Source organism: Pristiophorus japonicus, chromosome 22 (genome assembly GCF_044704955.1).
Source record: "Pristiophorus japonicus isolate sPriJap1 chromosome 22, sPriJap1.hap1, whole genome shotgun sequence".
In the NCBI taxonomy this organism is placed as follows: Eukaryota; Metazoa; Chordata; class Chondrichthyes; family Pristiophoridae; genus Pristiophorus; species Pristiophorus japonicus.
Window position 1 is genome coordinate 6341845 of NC_091998.1, and position 20002 is coordinate 6361846.

Below are 20002 nucleotides of genomic sequence, written 5' to 3' on the forward strand. Positions count from 1 at the left end.
TTGGCGTGTGTGCCCACCAGGTGAGGGCGGGATCAGGCTGTGGTGCATCCAACAGTCGGATAACCCTGCTGTATTTCAGTGTCCAGGCTTGCACATCAATAATGGGCTTTGTTTGTACACCGGGGCAGTGTGGTGTAACTGGGTCTATAGAAAATTACCCAATGTGTTCAAGAAACGGGGATGGGGGGGGAGGGGTGTGGGTGAGGGTCAACAGTGGAGGGTGAGGAGAGGGACTATCACACCATTTAGAACAACAATGGTGTCGCGTAGACCTCTGTGATTCCGCTGTGGAGCGAGTTCTCCGTCATGAGCGATGAAGAGATAAGGGGTGGATGGGTGGGGAGCGGTGTAAATGGACATTGCACACCAGCCCAGCTTTTCGATGGGCTGATCGCAGGGACACAGTTGCTGGCCAGCGAGCGGGACGTCTCCCAAGCCCCCTGGTCAAATGCGCGCCAGGGACAGGAATGGAACCGGAATGAGGCAGCAACGTGGCATTGATTGAACTTGACATAGAGGACGCTGTCACACAAAGCTGCTTCGCGTATTCCCCCGAGCATTAGTCTGTTTGTATCTATATGTAATATTTGCATATTTAGCTGTATCTTCGCTGCCATCTGTTAACCTATCTGTGTCGGTCTGTCAACATATATATAAATATTTTTGGTAACACAATCCTCAAAGTTACTACAGGAAGGTGATGCAAATTGATCTTATTTGCATTACCAGTTCAACTCTCATCGATTGTCTCAGAGTGTGCGCTTAGACCTATTGACTGGTCTGCTAAATTTAATTTTGAGACGTAGGGTTATGAATCAGGCAAGTTGAAATACTGCCAACCTGTTTATATCCTTCGCTTGTCACAGACCAAAGCCATGTACACCTGACTGATCTGGTCTACCCTTTCAGGACGCTATACTGCGTACAGTTCTGGTCGCCATATTATAAAAAGGATATAGAGGCGCTGGAGAGGGTGCAGAGAAGATTTACAAGGATGATACCAGAAATGCGAGGGTACACCTATCAGGAAAGGATGAACAGGCTGGGTCTCTTTTCTCTTGAAAAAAGAAGGCTGAGGGGTGACCTAATAGAGGTCTTTAAAATATGAAAGGTTTTGATCGAGTGGATACAGAGAGAATGTTTCCACTTGTGGGGAAGAGCATAACTTGAGGCCATCAATATAAGATAGTCACCAAGAAATCCAATCTGGAATTCAGAAGAAACTTCTTTACCCAGACAGCGGTGAGAATGTGGAACTCGCTGCCACAGGGAGGGGTTGAGGCGAATAGTATCGATTCATTTAAGGGGAGGCTGGACAAGCAAATTGGGGAGAAGGGAATAGAGGGTTACGCTGATAGATTTAGATGAGAAAAGTCGGGAGGAGGCTCGAGTGGAGCATGGACTGGTTGGGCCGAATGGCCTATTTCTGTGCCGTATATCCGATGTAATCCTATGCGGATCATTGCTGGGGTGTTGCATCACGAGAAATGGGTAGTCATGGCCTTATTGGGGTTGGGTTAGAAAGGAACAGGATGCAAGTTGCTATTGGCGATGTATTGGGGGCGATTTTAACCTTACTCGCTCAGCGGAAATCTGCACAGGGCGGTGGGATACAGATTCAACAGTAGCCTTCAAAAGAGCATCGGATAATTACTTGAAGGCAAAACATTGCAGGGATATGGGGAAAGAGCGGGGGAGTGGCACTGACCCGATTGCTCTTCGAAAGAAAGGAAAAAAAAGAAAGACTTGCATTTATATAGCGCCTTTAACAACCACTGGACATCCCAAAGCGTTTTACAGCCAATGAAGTACTTTTGAAGTGCAGTCACTGTTGTAATCTGGGAAACACAGCAGCCAATTTGCGCACAGCAAGCTCCCACAAACAACAGTGCGATAATGACCCGATAACCTGTTTTTGTTGCGTTGATTGTGCAGGAAGAATGTTCCCGATGTTGGGGAAGTCCAGAACCAGGGGTCACAGTCTAAGGACAAGGGGTAAGCCATTAGGACCGAGATGAGGAGAAACTTTTTCACCCAGAGAGTTGTGAACCTGTGAAATTCTCTACCACAGAAAGTTGTTGAGGCCAGTTCGTTGGATATATTCAGAAGGGAGTTAGATGTGGCCCTTACGGCTAAAGGGATCAAGGGGTATGGAGAGAAGGTGGGAGTGGGGTACTGAGGTTGAATGATCAGCCATGATCTTATTGAATGGTGGCGCAGGCTCGAAGGGCCAAATGGCCTACTCCTGCACCTATTTTCTATGTTTCTATGAAAGGTTGAGATAGACAGATTTGTGAATGATAGGGGAGTTGAGGGTTATGGGGAGCGGGCAGGGAAGTGGAGTTGAGGCCAAGATCAGACCAGCCATGATCTCATTGAATGGCGGAGCAGGCTCAAGGGGCCGAATGGCCGACTCCTGCTCCTATTTCTTATGTCCTTATGAAAGAGCCAGCGCAGACTGGATGGGCCTAATGACCTCCTTCTGCGCCACGCTCTTCTGTCAATCTTCAGCTAAAACAAAAAATAATCTAATTAACCGGTCATTGCTCTTGTGCGCAAACGGGCTGTTGCATTTTCCGAGGGAACCACTGCGACTGCACTCCAAATGTAACTAATTGGTTTTGATGCAGCCTGTGGACGAAACTCAATAAGGCTGAACTGGCGACGCTGGCCTGAATCCTTGCGGCTGTGTGTCTCCCATGGTATAAGCCTCGGCAGCACTGATGCAGCGATAATTCAGTCAAGCTGTTGAGACCGCTCTAACCAACAGACAGGAAGCGAGTTCTCAAGTATTTCAGTCGGACTGCCACGAAACTTCATCCTGTGATACCCACAAGATTGAGGGGACTGGGGAACGGCACCATATAACTATAGGGCTTGTTCTTTCCATTTGAAACCATTTTAAACCCACTAAGAGCTTGAAGACTTTCTACAAGCCACATAGCTTTGTGAGCAGCGCTCTTATTAAACAGCGCTCTGTGCTGTGCCCTCCTAAACCGCTGGTAAATGGTGAATTGCTACCCAGATTGCGAGGCAAACCCCAGATTGAATGAATGCTGTGAGTCAAGGCAGTTTAGTTGCGGAAAGGACTGAAGGTTGCAAAATGCCACAGTACAATATATGTTGATTTGAAAGAAGGTTGTGAGCAAGTCACATCACAGGGCAGTCACGTCTCGCCCAGCGTGAAAGCCACTGTCTTTCGCTTTAAAGAAAGGGACACAGTTAACTTTCCGCGTCGATCGCTTGCAGTCCTTGTTGCCGTGTGCCTGCCTCTCCGTGGTCTGACTCCGAGACAGCGATAATTCGCTCAAGCTGCCCCGACCACAACAACCAGCGCCAAGGAAAACAACGCCTCCAATGTTCGGATCAGTCTGCACTGCATCGTTGTCTCCCCGCAGGGCTGGGCGGGCTAGGCGAAAGGTCATTCGGATCACAGAATCGTTCAACCTTCAGCCCAGAGGGAAGAGATCCCAACTCCCTGCTCCTTCCCTCGCACCCTGCAATATATTTCACGGTATTTGTAAGGGGCATCATTTCAGAAGAAGGAGTCGCCCATTTAAGACATAGATGAGGAGGAATTTCATCCCTGAGGGCGGTGAATCTGTGGAATTCTCCGGCCCAGAGGGCTGTGGAGGCTGGGACATTGAGTATATTTAACTCAATAGACAGATTTTTGAATGATAAGGGAGTCGAGGGTTATGGGGAGCGGGCAGGGAAGTGGAGTTGATTCCATGATCAGATCAGCCATGATCTTATTAAATGGCGGAGCAGGCTCGAGGGGCCGAATGGCCGACTCCTGCCATTTCTTATGTTCTTATTTTTCTCATTCCCTATTAAAATCCACGACTGACACTCCTTCAATGGCCGTATTTGGCCACGATTTGCATATTCTAATAGCCCCTTTGTGTCCGGAACAACTTCCTCTAGCCTGCCCCTTTATGCTTCCTGCACTAAATCTAAATTTATCCTTGTAACCTCCTCCAGCCCGATAACCCTCTGAGATCGCTGCGCTCCTCCAATCCTAGCCTCTTGCACATCCCCGCTTTCCATCTCTCCACCATCGGTGGCCGTGCCTTCTATTGTCTCAGCCCCAAGCTCTGGAATTCCCTAAACCTCTCTGCCTCTCTACCTCACTTTCTCTCTCCTTTAAGCCGCTCCATAAAAGCTACCTCTTTGACCAAGGTTTTGTTCACCCGTCCTAATTTTGTTTGCTAATTGCTCCTGTGAAGTGCCTTGGGACATTTTACTATATTAAAGGAGCTATATAAATGCAGGGTGTTGTTGTTGTGAAAGTTGCTATATAATTGCTCCCAAACCCGCGACCTCTACCCCCTAGAAGGACAAGGGCAGCAGGCGCATGGGAACACCACCACCTCCACGTTCCCTTCCCAGTCACACACCATCCTGACTGGGAAATATATCGGCCGTTCCTTCATCACCGCTGGGTCAGAATCCTGGAACTCCCTCCCTAACAGCACTGTGGGAGCACCTTCACCACACGGACTGCAGCGGTTCAAGAAGGTGGCTCACCACCATCTTCTCGAGGGGCAATTAGGGATGGGCAATAAATGCCGGCCTTCCCAGCGACGCCCACATCCCAGGAACGAATAGAAAATTGCAACCTTGTCCATTCTCAGGTGGGTAAATGGAGTTGAGGTACAGATGATCCATGATCTCATTGAATGACGGAACAGGCTCGAGGGGCCGAATGGCCTCCTCCTGTTCCTATCTGCGCAGCAAATGTCCGAGCACTGGTATTGTGAAAGCCTAAACTCACAAAGCGGCGGAGGGGAACTGACGCAAATTGAGAAATAGGAAGATTGGGGAACACAGGGAGTCCCCGTGGAGACTTGACGACAATATATAAAGGGCAATCGTTATTTTAAATGAGAGATGTTCCAGCCCTTTAAGGCACTCCTTTATGACCCGCCAACAGTGTGACCTGCATTGACTGGCTGAGACAGAGATCAGTGTGTAGCACACTTAAAATCTAGACTTACCTGAGAGCTTTTGCTTGGAGTATTGTTACGTGTGTGTGTGTGTGTGTGTGGAGGCCATGGTATTATGTACAGCGCTCATAAACGTGGCTTGCAGTTTTGGAGATATTGTTTATGTGACATCGCGTCAGGCCAGTAAATTGCTTTGGTGCCTGAAAACAGCTTGTGCTTCATTACAGGTGAGTGTGACTGTGTTTGCTGTGTGTACTCGGCTCTGTCAGAACGGCTTGATGTATTTATCGAGAAACAGTCAGCTCATAAACAGCAGAGTCAGAAGAAACCCACATCATTAAAATGGTCCACACTCACCGGGGATCCCTGTAGCACTGAGCAATGCAGGCGTCGCTCAGAACTCAATAACCGGTGGCGCCGTGAAGAGAAAGAAAGACTTGCATTTCTATAGCGCCTTTCACGACCACCGGACGTCCCAGAGCGCTTTACAGCCAATGAAGTACTTTTTGAAGTGTAGTCATTGTTGTAATGTAGGAAAAGATCGATTGATATTTTGGATATTAAGGGAATCGAGGGATATGGGGACAGTGCAGGAAAGTAGAGTTGATGTCGAAGATCAGCCATGATCTCATTGAATGGCGGAGCAGGCTCGAGGGGCCGAATGGCCGACTCCTGCTCCTAATTCTTATGTAGGAAATGCAGCAGCCAATTTGCGCACAACAAACAGCACTGTGATAATGACCGGATAATCTATTTTTAGTGATGTTGATTGAGGGATAAATATTGGCTCCTCTGCAAAGTGTCGACAGTCATCTGTGGAGGTCGTGGTGAGAGTAATTTTAGGTAATGAATTAAGAGTATCACAAAACGTTTTTCAGTCTCTCCTGTACTGTTACCAGCGCACTCAATGGGCTTCTGGTGAATCGCAGTCACGGTAACTACCATGTCAGCAATGATACTTGACAGCAGCTGAGCGGCGCACTGGTTTAGAGGCAAGTAGGTTTTCGCTCAGCACTGTGACCTCGGTCTCCCACATCGGACCAATCTTGGCGTCCCGGGTGAAATGACCTTTGCGTTCAGTCTCACTGCCGCTTTTAGATTCAACTGACCAGAATTTGGCCCAAGATGCTACAAAGGTAGCTGGTGTGTGAAATAGATATGTGCATCAGAAGAGCTGACTTAAAGCACAGCGTTGATGCTGACAGACCACGAGTATCCCAACCCCCAACCCTCACCCTCGGTAGGATAACAATTCACACACAGTTTGAACAAAATCCACGCTTCTTCCAAATCGTTGTTTAAATGCACGCACACACATTCACACCCCACACACTCTCACACACACTCATACACATACACACTCTCACACACTCTCTCACACACACATACACTCTCTCACACACACACACACACACACACATTCACACCCCACACACTCTCACACACATTCATATACACAAACACACACTCTCACACACACACACCCTACACACTCTCACACACATTCATACACACACACACACACACTCTCTCACACACTCACACACACACACTCTCACATACATACCCCACACACACTTACACACAGATACACACACACACACACATTCACACACACACACCCCACACATACACACACACACATACTCTCTCTCACACACACACCCCACACACATGCACTCTCACACACACACTTGTACACACACACACACCCTCAACACCCCCCACACACACTCACACACCACACACACACTCTCACACACCACACACACACGACACACACACACACACACACGCCCCACACACATGCACTCTCACACACACACTTGTACACACACACACACCCTCAACACCCCCCACACACACTCACACACCACACACACACTCTCACACACTACACACACACACACACACACACTCTCACACACACACACACACACCACACACATTCACGCCCACACACACACCACACACACACACATGCCGACTGTGTCTTTTTGTGGGGGTGGGGGAGGAAACATAATTTGATACGTTCAAGTCGAATTTGAGACCTCCAGCAAAAAAATCATTTGCACCATTGCAGGCAGAGCAGACGGAAACCTTTACCATTCCCCACAGCTTATGTTCACAGACGTTTAGTGAGCTGAAGGTTGCTGCATTATTTGATTTGAATTCAGGCTCTGCAGAGGCTGAGAAAGCTGGCACTGTCCCTCCTAGCCCGCACGCTCACAGCAACAAGCAAGGACTTTGAAACCCAACCCTTCCCTCCCAGTCAACTAAAGCAGAGAGCCGGTTTGGCAGATCAATATGAGGCTGGGACTGTGCGGATCGGGATCAGCAACTCTGTGAGTCCCTTTACATTCTGTCAGCTCCCCCCGCCATGTCACTCTCTCTTCATCCCCGAGCTGTTAGTGCAACAAGTGAAACATCCCACCTATGTCGCTTCGTCGACTACATTCACCAGAAACAGTGTGGCATTTTGATTTTATTTGTAAGCGTGTTTCGTCCCAGACTGCAGCCTGAGCGGGTCTCAGAGGGTGCCAGAGATCGCCATGTTTCTGTATATCGAGGAGTAGGCAACGTGAGCACATGTCTTGGGAATTCGGTAATTGCTGACTCATACGCACATTGTTCTATTGCTGGATAATAATACACTCGGTTTCTGCTGTGATAGCACTGCTTTATACACACTCACTCTCACTGTCAGACACACTCACTCTCACTGTCACGGTCAGACACACTCGCACTCACTCTCACTGTCACGGTCAGACACACTCGCACTCACTCTCACTCTCACTGTCAGACACACCCGCACTCACTCTCACTCTCACTGTCACATGCATTCACTCACTCTCACACTCACCCTCACTGTCAGACACACCCGCACTCACTCTCACTCTCACTCTCACTGTCAGACACACTCACTCTCACTGTCAGACACACTCACTCTCACTGTCACGGTCAGACACACTCACTCACTCTCACACTCACTGTCAGACGCACTCACTCATTCTCACACTCACTTTCACTGTCACACGCACTTACTCTCACACTCACTCGCACTGTCAGACACACCCGCACTCACTCTCACTCTCACTGTCACATGCACTCACTCACGCTCACACTCACTCTCACTGTCAGACACACTCACACTCTCAGACACTCTCACACGCTCATATTCACACTCACACACACTCACTCTCACCCACACTCACTGCCAGGCGTGCACACATACTCTCAGACACACACACTCACACTCACTCTTAGACACACTCTCACACTCACACATATTGACTGTCAGACACTAACACTCACACACTCACGACTCACACACACACACACACACACTGTCAGATACTCTCTCACACACACACACATACACATACACTTCTAGAATAAAAGATTCTGTATGGGCTTTGTCACCAACCCGACAGTGCAATGAAAGATGGCCCATACTTTCTCTTTATGGCGATATACTCCCAGGTATGCGATTTCACATGACACTATTAAATCACGTCGATATGAAGGCGTGCCTATGTTGCAATTAATGTAACCAGAATAAAAAGCATCAAAATTCGCCTGCTCCTGCGGCTCCCGGCCTTTACGTGTGTGAGTGGGAGTAAAAGTGAATATGAAGAGGTAAATGTGACCTAAATAGGTAATAGACAAAATACTGCTCCCCGCCACCCTTCAAAACCAATCATAGACTAGGCCCCCGGCTGTCCGGTTGGATAGAAACATTGATACATTTGCAGAATGCAGTCCCTTGGCACTCGTGGAAATCCAATAATCCTGAATATTATAAAAATGAGAGAGAAAATGGTGGAAAGACTTAGCAGGCGAGTCAGGCAGGGTCTGCGGAGAGAGCAGATAACTGAACAATTGAGGTGTAAACAGCATTTACAGAGGGAGCGGGAAGAGAAAGACACACAACACAAAAGCAAAATATCGCGGATGCAGGAATCTGAAGCAAAAACAGAAAATGCTGGAAGTACTCAGCGGGTCAGGCAGCGTCTGTGGCGAGAGAAGCAGAGTTAACGCCTCGGGTCGATGACCCTTCGTCAGAACTGGCGAATGTTCAGAAAGAGCAGATTCTTAAGGAGCACGGAAAGGGGGGAGGGGAGGAAGGAACAAAAGGGAAGGTCTGTGAGAGGGTGGAAGGCAGGAGAGATTAGAGAGACAAAAGGGATGATGGGCCGAATTGAGATGGTAATGGCAGGAGTTAGAGAAAGATGAGTCTGGATAGGGTGTGAATGGTGGGATAATGACCAGCTGCCAAAGGGGAAAAAAAGAAAGAAGAAAAAATACATGAGAGAAACACACATTTAGGTGCACACGTAGAGAAAGATGTGCATTTCTATAGCGCCTTTCACAACCGCGGGACGTTCCAAATCGCTTTACAGCCAATGAAGTACTTTTGGAGAGTAATCACTGTTGTAATGTGGGAAACGCAGCAGCCAATGTGAGCACAGCAAGCTCCCACACACAGCAATGTGATAATGACCAGATAATCTGTTTTAGCTGTTGGTTGAGGGATAAATATTGGCCAGGACACCAGGGATAACTCCCCTGCTCTTCTTCGAAATAGTGCAGGGAGATTCTTTTTACGTACCCCTGAAAGAGCCTTGGTTTAATGTCGCATCTGAAAGACGGCATCTCCGACAGTGCGGCACTCCCTCAGCACTGCACTGGGAGTGTCAGCCTAGATTATGGGCTCAAGTCTCTGGAGTGGGACTTGAACCCACAACCTTCTGACCCAGAGGTGAGAGTGCTACCACAGTAAAGAGAGAAATGAAAGACTTTTGAGAGACGCGCCGAACACGTGAGGGGTTGAGACAGTGTGGGGAGAGGCAGGTGGAGATGGAAACGGGCAAACATGGTGAAGTGGATCAGAATCCCGGAGAGTAGCAGAAAAATAAATGGGTTGACACCACTCTATCAACATTGTGTTCTTACGAAGAGTCCCCCACCCCAAATACCAAACCATCTTCCCTCTTCCCCACCCCCCCCCCCACTCAAGACATTGATATTCCCATCTAGGGTTGCCAAAGCTCCTGAAATATCCCGGAGTCTCCACAATTTAATCTCCTAGATCCCACTGTGAGCAAACCTGGGAGAAGATTTACAAGGATGATACCAGAAATGCGAGGGTATACATATGAGGAAAGGATGAACAGGCTGAGTCTCTTTTCCCTTGCAAAGAGAAGGCTGAGGGGTGACCTCATAGAGGTCTTTACAATGATGAAAGGTTTTGATAGAGTGGATACAGGGAGAGTGTTTCCACTTGTGGGGAAGAGCATAACTAGAGGCCATCAATATAAGATAGTCACCAAGAAATCCAATGGGGAATTCAGGAGAAACTTCTTTACCCAGAGAGCGGTGAGAATGTGGAACTCGCTGCCACAGGGAGTGGTTGAGGCGAATAGTATCGATGCATTTAAGGGGAGGCTGGATAAACATATGAGGGAGAAGGGAATAGAGGGTTATGCTGATAGATTTAGATGAGGAAAGACGGGAGGAGGCTCGAGTGGAGCATAAACGTCGGCATGGACTGGTTGGGCCGAATGGCCTGTTTCTGTGTCGTATATCCAACGTGAAATATCAAAGAGGCCTTGTAAAAAAAAACGTTATGTCTTCCTCTTTCTTTGAACACTTTTGTTAGTTATAAAAGTATTGGAGTCAGGGGGAAACTGGCTGTTTGACAAGGTGGAGTAGCTAGGGATGGGTGGTCATGTGATGGAACCCCCAGGAATACGTCCAACCGGAGATGGCAACCCTATTCCCCTATTCCTGGCTGTTTCCACTTATAGGCAAGACCATATCTAGGGGCCATCAATATAACAATATAAGACAGTCACTAATAAATCCGATGGGGAATTCAGGAGAAACTTCTTTACCCAGAGAGCGGTGAGAATGTGGAACTCACTGCCACAGGGAGGGGTTGAGGCGAATAATATCGATGCATTTAAGGGGAAGCCGGATAAACACACGAGGGAGAAAGGAATAGAAGGATATGGTGATGGGGTGAGATGAAGAGCGGTGGGAGGGAGCTGGTGTGGAACATAAACACCGGCATGGAGCGGTTGGGCCCAATGGCCTGTTTCTGTGCTGTAAAATTCTATCTATTCCCATCCCACATCACTAAAATCTCCTGCCACCAGAAAGTCTGACATTATTAAAGTCAACATTTGAGGCCGGAGGGTTTGACTAATGGAAAGTCGGGGTGCTGTTCCTTGACCTTGTGTTGAGCTCCATTGGAACAATGAAGAAGGTCGCAGTCAGAGAGGTCCGGGTGGGAGTGGCGAATGGAAGTTTGATTTATTCAGGCGCTCTGAGCCAGTGATCCTAATTATAAACAGCTGGAATTGCAGAATCTGATCCTCAACAGGCCGTTAAATGTCCCAAGTAATTAAAGTGGGATTTGACTTGTTCAGGCACGGCGAGCGAGTGTTCCTGCTCACGAACCATTCACAAACGAGACTGATGTAAGGCAGTTGTATACATCTGCTGTGCGCTTGTACACAACGCTGTGATCTCTTAATACAGTCGAGCTTCTCTGTGAAGCCATCTCCCGGAGACTGAGAAGGGGGGGGGGAGGTGCTGCTCTGTGTGATTTCTCTGTCTGTTAAAAGTTTCCTGAGAATAAATACGAGGGGAGTGATTTTCCAATGCTTGACTAAATGAGAGCAGAGGTCCCAGAATTGGTCGTATCATCTCGTCAGATTCCATACTGGCAGCATAGCCTTCCAAAATGACCCCATTGTGTGCTCTGCTTGAGGTCAGAGATGGGTTTCATAGAGAGATTAATGTGCATCAGTGACTTCGGTACTTTCAAATATTCCTTCAGAAAATACAGATAGCAGAAATTCCCTTGATAGCAATGTTGTTTCAAGGTTATCGTCCATGAGTCACAAAAGGAACAGGAGAGAAATTGTGCTGTTTGAGGCCACCTGTTGTGTAACAGTAATGAAGAATGGATGGATGAAACTATTGGCTAAGTACCATCCTGCTTTAGATATCATCAGATGTTTAATATTTCCACAATTAACCTTCACAGCGCCAATATTTTTAAAAATAAATTGTCCAGGAACTTTAGGCAAAGCCACATTTATTACCCATTTCTGAGTTGCCCCTGAGAAGATGGCGGTGGGAATTCAGGAGAAACTTCTTTGCCCAGAGAGCGGTGAGAATGTGGAACTCACTGCCACAGGGAGTGGTTGAAGCGAATAGTATCGATGCATTTAAGGGGAGGTTGGATAAACATATGGGGGAGAAGGGAATAGAGGGTTATGCTGATAGATTTAGATGAGGAAAGACGGGAGGAGGCTCGAGTGGAGCATAAACGCCGGCATGGACTAGTTGGGCCGAATGGCCTGTTTCTGTGCCGTATATCCAATGTGTTGGAAAACCAAACTTAGTGTCACCTGATCACTACTTCCTAGGGGTTGTCAACCCTCCAGGGCTGTCCTTGGGTCTCCAGGAACTGGAGATCCATCTCCTGGACACTGCTGGGAGCAACACCCGGGAGAAAGATCAGAGGGGAATGAAAAAAACCCACATTGTGTGTAATTTTCATTTGCTTTGTACACTTTTGTTGATCAGCTGTTCAAATATTGGCGATGGCAGCGGAAATAAAGGTTCTTTGTCCGTCAGTCACGAATCATCCAATCGGGGATTGAAGAGTCTGCTTGCTTTCCCTTTGACATGGGAAGGCGAGGCACTGTGAGTTGGATAACCAATGGCGGGAGCGTGAGGTGGGCGCCGGCTGTCGGAAGCGGGATGGTCATGTGATAGATCCTTCCGGAATATGTCTGTAATGTATGCGCATGTGAGCATGCTCACAGGTTTGTAGAGCTGTTGAGTTGGGAGTGGCTAAGCCAGTCACATGATGTTCACAAGACTCAATAAAACCCCAGCCAGATAGGTTTGGGGTATCCACGATGAGGTATGCAGTTGTGAGCCTGGTGGATGAACTGTTACTGTGTAGTGTGATTGTTAAACCTTTGTTAATAAACCAACTAGTTCTTATATAAAATTCTGACGGGATTGGACAGGTTGGATGCAGGAAGAATGTTCCCGATGTTGGGGAAGTCCAGAACCAGGGGTCACAGTCTAAGGATAGGGGGAAAGCCATTTAGGATTGAGATGAGGAGAAACTTCTTCACTCAGAGAATTGTGAACCTGTGGAATTCTCTGCCACAGAAAGTTGTTGAGGCCAGTTCGTTAGATATATTCAAAAGAGAGTTAGATGTGGCCCTTACAGCTAAAGGATCAAGGGGTATGGAGAGAAAACAGAAATGGGGTACTGAAGTTGCATGATCAGCCATGATCTTATTGAATGGTGGTGCAGGCTCGAAGGGCCGAACGGCCTACTCCTGTACCTATTTACTATGTTTCTATGGATCCTCCCGGAATATGTCCAACCAGTCTTAGCAATCCTACTACATCCTGATTTGCGTTGTTCCCGGCTTTATTCTTTTCCAGCCGAGTGGGATCCTGCTTTTGTGGGCCTCGACCCTTGACCTCGGTTTCCCAATACAAAAATAAAAAAGGGCATTTCGCGGCTGAGAAAGAAAGGCTTGCCTTTTCTCCTCGTGACACCAAGCTGGAATGTGACTCGGTTCTTTCAAGAATTGCTTGAATTGACTTGTGTCCCGGGACTTGCTGCTTTGGTTTGGCAGGGCTGCGTGCTTTGGCAGTGAGCGAATCTAATATTTACGAGCTTGAGCACCCTGTATAAACTGTGCATTGATGCGATGGTGACCTCCCGTTTAGCTGCGTACTGAAGGACATTCAATTTTGTTATAAATATGATACGGACATAAACACAGCAGAGCCAGACAGCCCGGTTCCACGACCCAATCTAATTTTGTTCGGCTTGCTAAGTAAACAAGGCTCTAACTTTACAGCCACAGCACTGAGAGTACACAGGAAGCCATGGAAATGTAAGGTAAATAGGAATAATTTACTGCGATCAGTCAAGACATTTCTAAATAAATTTCATGTGCATATATATCTGCGCTTGTATCTGTAGCTTTCTGGCAAAGTTCCATTTTCAACGGGTGATGTGAATTAGTATTTTACTTACTCAGGACTTACTTGAGCAGGACATTGCTTGGATTTCATTACCGAGCGCTTCTGTGCTTTTGCCTGTCTTGGAGCAAAAGGCCTTAAAGGAGAATCTAGAACTAGAGAACCATAAGGGGTCGCCCATTTAAAACAGAAATGAAGAGAAATTTCTTCTCTGAGAGGGTCGTGAATCTTTGGAACTCTCTGCCCCAGAGAGCTGGGGAGGCTGCTTATTGAGTACATTTAAGGTGGAGAGAGACAGATTTTGGAACGATAAGTGAGTCAAGGGTTATGGGGAGCGGAGTTCAGGCCAGGATCAGATCAGCCATGAGGGGCCGAATGGCCGACTCCTGCTCCTATTTCTTATGTTCTTATGAGGAAACATCACGAGATTGCTCCGGAGTCGAGACTGCCCGGGAGCAATAGAAGCGGGAGGAGGCCGTTCAGCCCCTCGAGCCTGTTCCGCCATTGAATTAGATCTCGGCTGATCTGCACCTCAGCTCCATTGGCAATGCACAGGACACCTCTTTGCTGGTCAGCGAGTAACCTCGTGACTGGAGGCTCTTTATGTTTCGGAGGTCGTGCATCTGAACCGCATTCTCTCCTGGCTGCCTGTTTAGAAACACTGGGGCTCCTTTTCATAGGACCTCCCATGCTCTCAGTAGCCGTTGTGAAGTCTGGGAGGAGACGGGAGCACAACAGGCCTGCGGAACTCCCCCTTTTCCTTCCCTCTTCAAGTGCGGCGATATCCCATGAAACGGTGGCACGATCTCTGGGTTTTCTGCACCGTCTCGCCCGCCGTGGTCTCAGCCTAGGGCAGGCCACAGTTTAACTGCTCACGCTCTTGTGATAGATTCTTTACGACATCACAAGCACACCTACACACACAAGGTTGCCCCACAGGAACTTGTCCTGATTAGTTGCATTACCACCGTAGTCCACTAGGCAGAGCAGTAGCCCACTAGGGGGAGCGGTTGAGGCTGTTTTCACTTGCCCGCTGTCTGAACGCTCGCGTACCCGCCTGACTTATCCGACGCACACCTCAAGAGGTTTTATTTCTGACTGAACGAGAGGAGAGAAAAGAAAAGAAAGCGGGCTCGATAAAAGTGTCAATTATTCAGCAGAAAGTGAATGATCCACTTCACTGACCAGTTGGCAAAATGCACGGATTTCAAACATTTTCAATTCTGGCCTAAGCCTCTTAGAAAGCAAGCGAGACAGTAGTTACTTCATGATAAGTCGCACCCAAACTTCATCCCTCCACGGCAGCTGTGGAATTTAAATTCAGTTAATTAAATAAATCTGGAATTAAAAACCAGTGTCTGTAATGGCGACCATGAAACTACCGGATTGTCATTAAAAAAAAACAACGGCTTCACTAATATCCTTTCGGGAGGGAAATCTGCCGCCCTTACCCGGTCTGGCCGATATGTGACTCCAGATCCACAGCAAAGTGGTTGACTCTTAACTGCCCCTCTGAAATGGCGGCTCACCACCACCTTCTCGAGGGGCAATTAGGAATGGGCAATAAATGCCAGCTTTACCAGCAACGTTTGTAACGTATACACCTGTCGGCATGCTCACAGGTTTGTAGAGCTATTGAGTGCCCCCCTCCCCTTTTATAGGGGGCACTTGTAAAATTTATGGTTTTACTGCCCAAAAAAAACCCAAAAAACCCCCCACAAAAATCACCAAAAAAAACAAAAAAAAACACAAAAAAAAGGGCATTGATAAGTGGTTGGAGTGTCCCCCAGATCAGGGGGGCACTTGATTTAATTATTTATGTATTCTACAGAAGAGTGTAGAGCTGGGTGTGGCTGAGCCAGTCACGTGATGTCCACAAGACTCAATAAAACCCCAGCCAGTTGGGGTTCGGGGGATCCACGATGGGGCAGGCGGTTGTGAGCCTGGTGGATGAACTGGTAATGTGTAGCACGATTGTTAAACCTTTGCTAATAAGCCGACTAGTACGTACAACGGCCACATCCCATGAACAATTTTTTTTAAAGTAGCACAGATGTATTTAAGGGGAGGCGAGATAAACACATGGGGGAGAAAGAAATAGAGCGATATGGTGATGGGGGGGAGATGAAGAGGGGTGTGAGGGGGCTGGTGTGGAGCTTAAACACCGGCATGTACCAGTTGGGCCGAATGGCCTGTATCTGTGCTGTAAATCCGATGTAATTCTTTGTATAGCCAGCTGAGCGAAAGCAGCATTAATTGTGCTGGAGCTACGGTGGTTCAGGATACGGGAATAAATAAACGGTTCCTCTTTACAGCGACGTAAATCCCTTTTCCACCTTCAGACTCTGTGATAGATTTGAATTGATTCTAACGTTGACCTAAAAAGCGCTTTGATGGTATCAAAGTCGGGAAAGATTACTGTAAACCAGTCTGAATTGGTTCCGCCCAGGCAGGTCAATTGGAATCAGCTTCTGACGGAGATGTGCAGAGATACATTCTGAAACCATTATAGGGAAGCTCGACAGACACAGCAAGGTGATAACAGTTGAAGGGTAAATTGTCGCTAAGCTACGGAGGAAATTGTAGCTTTTAGCGATGTAATGTGGCAGCGTGGGGGATGTGTAAATGCGCTCCTGTGCAAAGCTCATTTGGTTCTCGGTAGGGGATAGTCTTCGCTGCTGGTGAGCCCAACTCCGGGGTTATTTTCAAACTCAAAATAAGAGAAAACTATCTAAAGACCTTCAGCAAGAGAAACTCGGTGAAAAATGTTATTGACACACTCGGGTCAACATAAGCCGCAGGTCAAAGGTCCGGCAAGTGCTCTGAATTTTCCCATTGGTCCTCGTGACTTGGCGTGACTGTGTAGAGAGTTGTTGGAGAGGAGTTTTATCAACCTTTTTTTGGGGGGTTAACTTGTTGTTCGAATTGGAAGCTGCATGGGCAATGGGGTGCCGCTCACTGTTTAGGGACCGAAATTCGGTGCCGCCCACATTGTGACAGCGCGGGCCGCTACCGTTAAGGCCGGGCGATGTTTACCGCCTCAAAGTGGGATATTCGGTTGTATCGGCCCAAGAGGAGACTGGAGCGGCAAGGGGGAAGTATTCCACACTCTGCTTCAGGAGCTAACGGAGCGATAGCGCAGGAGGCCGATTCAATTTCTTGGCGTGAGGATGCCGGCATCCTAACACCTGAAGATGAATAAAAAAATCTTGATGAAAAATTCCATAAACCTCATGAGTCAGAAGGTTGTGGGTTCAAGCCCAACTCCAGAGACTTGAGCACAAGATGCAGGCCGACGCTCCAGTGCCAGTACTGAGAGAGTGCAGCACTGTCAGAGGTGCCGTCTTTTGGATGAGATGTTGGACCACCTGTCAGGTGGATGTCAAAGATCCCGCGGCACATTTCAAAGAAGAGCAGGGGAGTTCTGGCTTACATTTATCACTCAATTTTCCGATATTACAACAGTGACTACATTCCAAAAATATTTCAGTGGCTGTACAGCTCTTTGAGAGGTCCGGTGATCGTGAAAGGCGCTATTGATGTTTCTCAACCAACATCAATAAAACAGATTATCTGGTCATATCTCTCATTGCTGTTTGTGAGAGCTTGCTGTGCGCAAATTGGCTGCTGCGATAACTACATTACAACACTTCGAAAGTACTTAACTGGCTGTGAAGCAATTTGAGACCCACTGAGGATGTGAAAGGTGCTATATAAATGCAAGCTTTTTTTCCTTTCCACTCCTCAAAAACGAACTGTTGCTGGCTGCTGATTGAATGAGGCGAGGTGGTTTGTGGCGGACATGGTTGACAAGTCCTCCTCCCGTCAGATGTCCTGGAACTCCACAGCCAGTCGATATTCCCAGATATGTTAACAGAACTTTTCCGGTCATTTAAATAGACTGAAGGATTGATTTATTCTCCCCCTCATTTATTGATGAGCTGTAACCCAGTTGACAAAAAAACTGGCATTTAATTGACTTCCTGTAAATCGGGCCCAAGTCGCAAGTTGAAAGTGCAAGCATCTCAACAACCTCTGGAATTATGGTGTGACAGCAAATTCTGACCAGAATCTCGCTTCACTTCCTGTGAGATGTGTTGTGGAATGTACTTTTTCCAGATGGCAGTAGATGCCACAGAAGTATGTTACACAGGATTACACAGGATATACGGTACAGAAACAGGCCATTCGACCCAACCAGTCCATGCCGGCGTTTATGCTCCACTCGAGCCTCTTCCCGTCTGTCCTCATCTAAATCTATCAGCATAACCCTCTATTCCCTTCTCCCCCATATACTTGTCCGGCCTCCCCTTAAATGCATCGATACTATTCACCTCAACTACTCCCTGTGGCAGCGAGTTCCACATTCTCACCGCTCTCTGGGTAAAGAGGTTTCTCCTGAATTCCCCATTGGATTTCTTGGTGACTGTCTTATATTGATAAAGCACTTAAGGAGGCCATTTGGTCCATCGTGCCTGTGCTGGCTCGTTGGTAATACTATACAATTAATTCCACTCCCCCCGATCTTTGCCAACAGCCCTGTAATTTTTTTTCTCTTAAAGTATTTATCCAATTCTCTTTTGAAAGTTACTATTGAATCTGCTCCCACCGCCCTTTCAGGCAGCGCGTTCCAGATCACAACTCGCTGCGTAAAACAATGTTTCCTCATGTTGCCTCTGCTTCTTTTACCAACAGTGGCTTCCATTAAATGCCGGCCTTGCCAGCGATGTCTATATCCTGAGAATTTTAAAAAAATGGATGACATCATTGAAAAAAAGAAAGACTTGCATTTATATAGCGCCTTTCACAACCTCAGGATGTCCCAAAGCGCTTTACAGCCAATGAAGTACTTTTGCAATGGAGTCACCATTGCAATGCAGGAAACCAATTTGCACACAGCAAGGTCCCACAAACAGCAATGTGATCATGACCAGATAATCTGTTTTTGTGATGTTGGTTCAGAATAAATATTGGCCCCAGGACACCGGGGAGAACTCCCCTGCTCTCCTTCAATGTAATGCCGTGATCACAACATTTATCACAACTGAGAACAACAGCATTTCCAATACAGTGCAGCCAAAATGTCTTGTTTTTCATATTTACATAGCTGTTTGCAGCCAGAGGCAACTGAAATGGAGAAAACTATCTCAAGCATTTAACGTTGGTGTTTGCTGGGAGCACAGAAGGACAGGGAAATTGTCCTGGGACAAACGAGCATTCCTGCAGACCAGGGAATGTTTGCTCCAAAACGCCTTAATTCTGAAACAGTGGTTCATTTCCAAAGATGTGTGGCTCAGTGGGCAGCACACTCGCCTCTGAGTTAGCAGGTCGTGGGTTCAAGTCCCACTCAAGGGACTTGAGCACATCAATCCAAGCTGACACTCCCAGTGCAGTGCTGAGGGAGGGCTGCACTGTCGGAGGTGCCGTCTTTCAGATGAGACATTAAACCGAGGCCCTGTCTGCCTTTGCAGGTGGACATAAAAGATCCCACGGCACTATTTCAAAGAAGAGCAGGGGAGTTATCCCCGGTGTCCTGGGCCAATATTTATCCCTCAATCAACATCACTAAAACAGATTCTCTGGTCATTATCACATTGCTGTCAGTGGGAGCTTGCTGTGCCCAAACTGACTGCCACATTACACCACTCCAAAAGTACGTCATTGGCTGTAAAGTGCTTTGAGATGTCTGGTGGTCGTGAAAGGCGCTATATAAATGCAAGTCTTTCTTTCATATTTGCCTCGTATCAATGATGTGGCATTGTTATTAACCTTTCCCCTGAGCTCCTGTTTCTGCCCTGTTGTGCCTTTCACCATGTGACGGCGAACTGTGAGAATCCAGACTGGGTTAGACCACCCAAAAGCAAATGCTTGTGGGAAATCTCCTGTCAAACGAACCACACATTTCACACAAGGACCCGCTATTTCTCTGCAGCTTTTTGCCACCGACTGTATTTCGTAGCTCCGTGGGGGAGGGGGGCCAAGACATCTTGCTGTTCATGATTTACGATTTGGAACCGCGT

The 20002-nt window shown here is 47.4% G+C and overlaps 1 protein-coding gene across 3 annotated transcripts in view; it reads left to right on the top strand.

The window, feature by feature from the left end:
- unc5b (unc-5 netrin receptor B) overlaps positions 1-20002 on the top strand; it is a 277925-nt gene that overhangs the window by 160281 nt on the left and 97642 nt on the right. Inside the window, exon 1 of one of the 3 annotated variants that reach the window (XM_070865554.1) lies at positions 13852-13899. The exons of the other annotated variants lie outside the window; for them this stretch is intronic. The gene's annotated coding sequence lies outside the window, so the exon portion shown is untranslated. Of the gene's footprint in view, positions 1-13851; positions 13900-20002 lie in introns of those variants that run through there. 3 annotated transcript variants of the gene reach the window in all.